Here is a 3,155-nt window from a genome sequence, read left to right on the forward strand (position 1 = left end):
GTGTGTGTGTGTGTGTGTGTGTGTGTGTGTGTGTGTGTGTGTGTGTGTGTGTGTGTGTCTATCTGTGTTTATGCACAAATGCGGTAGTGGCAGTGATGGTACTGTTGACTGTACCGATCCCCATGTTTTCCACATGACATTTATTTCTGTTCTCTATTATACGCTGTACATTTCATTGTTTCCTGCTTCTTTGTAGTTTTAGTAGTTACTTCAGTTCCCTCCAGCTGTAACACTCTAGGCTCTAGGGCAGTGCTTTTCAAACTATCTGTGCAGGGTCAAATTTTGTGTTTTAAACTTGCAATCTATCAGTGACCAATGTACTTAAAATGGATTACTAGAAAAGTGATTACATGCATGGATGTTGTATCAATGTTAAATTGCTATAAAGATATTAAAAGAAAACTTTAAAAGTCTTTGTGAACCAGGCTATAGACCATACTTTGGGGAGCAATTCTGCAGGGCCTTGTTACTCCCAGTATGGTCCATAAACCAGAAACATTTGCATTGCTTGGCAGCTTGTTAGAAATGCAGAATCTCAGTCATCACCCCAGAATACTGAATCTGAATCTTCAGTTTAACCAGATCTCCAGGTGATTTATATGCACATTAAAGTTCTTAGGGAGTTTCTACTCTTTGATCTGTTTCTTGTCTTCCAGGGATGTGCTGCTATATCTTTACCTGGAAAGGCTTTTCTTCAGAGCTTCAGACAGCTCGCATCTCCTCCTCGTTCAGATCACAGGTCAAATGTCACCTCCGTGGAGAAGGCTTCTCCGGGTGCTCCAACAAAAGCAGTAGCCTCTTCCATTCCACATAACCCTGTATTATTTTCTTTTAAAGTGTTTATCACTGTCCAAAATGGTTGCTGTCCCCCTTCCTGTCTCCCATTCCCAGCTAGAATGTAAGTTCCACAAGAGCAGAGATATTGTCTGACTCATTTTCTGTCTTTCACCCCGTGATAGTACAGTGCCTGGGAGGTGGTAAGCCCTGTCTACAAGGCTATGTACGTTACTTCTGCTGACTCATGACTTCTCACCCCTAGCTCTTCCCGCCTTCCGCTTCTCTTTATTGCTTTCTCTCCTTGTCTCTCTGAATTTGTGATAGAAAACCCAACACAAACTGGCTTTTAAATAAAACGGATGCTGGTTTATGTAATAGAAGAGTCCAGAGGAAACCCAGTGATCAGGCTTAGTTCAGTCAGGGCTCCGAGCCTATTTCTCTCTGATTCTTTCAGCTCCACCCATCTCCATGTGTCAGCTTCATATTCAGGCTGGCATCTAGGTAGCCACGGCAGTCCCAGCTGTCACATCCATACAGAGTGCTGTCCACAGGCCATGCAATGCACTTGCTCGCTTTTAAAAACTAAGTAAATTTCTGTCCCCCAAACCTCCGCAGCGTGCCTTCAACACTCCTTAGATTGAATTAGATCACATGACTATTCACAATTCAAAATACTTATACACATATAGAGAGTGGTATAATTACAAACAATAAAGTGTACAGATCTCAAGTGTGCATTTCAATCCATTTTGACAATTACATAGACACCAGAGAACCAAGATGTCAGATATTTCCAGAAAGTTGCCTTGGGTCCTTTCTAGTTAATCAGATGAGTAATGGTGCCTTGCTGAGCCATACTGAAGTTGAAAGCAAACGGAGCAATCAGGAATACTGATCCTGTCTTTATTTAAAATGTTGATGTTTTATTCATCATTTACCTTGACTTTTATTTTTTTTAATATTGCATTAAAATCTGATTTACCTTGATTATTAGGGTTTTTTGGTACCCCTCCCCCTTAAATTTTGTGCTAAGGTGAATACCACATTCACTTCACTCACCTCTCCTCTTGCAGCCCTGTGGTCGATGAGCCTCTCTCTCTCTGCCTCGCTGTCTCTCTCAATATGATCTCTGCATGTAGCCTCTCCCCATGATGGCCTCAGAATGGCCAAACTTCTTCCATGGTAGCTGAAGGCTCCCAGAGTAAGTGCCCAAGAGAAGCCACAGGTCAGCTGCATTCCCCATCTGATTTAGCCTCAGAAGTCACCCAGTGCAGCTTCTGCCTTGATTCATTCATCACGACAGTCACAAAGGCTCACCGGGTACAAGGAGAGGGGACAGAGACTCTATCTCTTGATAGGAAGAGTGTCAAAGCATTTGCAGATATATTTTAAAACCACCGCGCAACCAGCTGCTTTCACAGCAAATTTTGGGTATTAGTGAATAGCCCTTATTTCTGACTACTAAAAATTCCCAACCAAATGAATGTTTTAAAAATTCACCTTACATTCAACTTAAAGTATCTCCTCTTTGCTCCAAGGTTTAGTTGGATGGTTTTGGTTTTATTCACTACTTCCTCTCCATTCACTTGATGCTGGTTTCTGTCTCTTCCAAGTTAAGGCTAAGAAGCTGGGAATCAGACGAAAAGGAGGAAAAGTATCTTTTTACTTGGCTAGTTGTTGAAAACTCTCTCTGTGGCAGTTAGCCAAAGGCTAACTCCATCTCTTAAGGGGTGATTTAGTGAGCTATCTGAAGACCTCCTCCACTCTGGCTCCCTGGACCCCTGCCCATTTTAGAGACGATGTACATTCCTGTTGACCTCCTAAGACTCCCCTTCAACTCCTGCTTTCCTGGTACACCCCACACAGCTTCCTCCTCCTAGGGTCCATTCATCCAGGCAGGAAGTTCTTTGGAGAATGCGTTTCAAAATGGCGCTAGTCTAGAACCACTACCTACCAAGGTGTCTTTATGGCATCACAGAAAAACCCAGTCCATCCAAATCTGTAAATTTGTCTTGGACCTGCCATCTCAAGCAATTTAAGACAGCCTGTTACATTCAAATTTTTCTAGGGGAGAATCAGACTGTCACCTGTGTGCTCCCCATACTACAGAGGACCCGATCAATTTCCTCTAAATATTTTCTCATCACACTCTGTTTTAACAGCTGCACCAGGCAAGACCTCAGTTTTCACAGCTCAGCAGCATCCAGGCTGTGTGAGGAAATACCTCCCCTCTATCAAACAAATCAGACTTGGTGAGTAATTCTCTTGAAGCTCCCCTCACTTACCTGGGGAGATGCTGAAGAAGCAAGACTTTGCCCAGTATGAGCAAATGGAAGAGAGATGTGTAGTATTTTCTACCAAGTGTACGATTTTCTCCA

The sequence above is a fragment of the Lipotes vexillifer genome, unplaced genomic scaffold, assembly GCF_000442215.2.
Source record: "Lipotes vexillifer unplaced genomic scaffold, Lipotes_vexillifer_v1.1 scaffold31, whole genome shotgun sequence".
In the NCBI taxonomy this organism is placed as follows: Eukaryota; Metazoa; Chordata; class Mammalia; order Artiodactyla; family Lipotidae; genus Lipotes; species Lipotes vexillifer.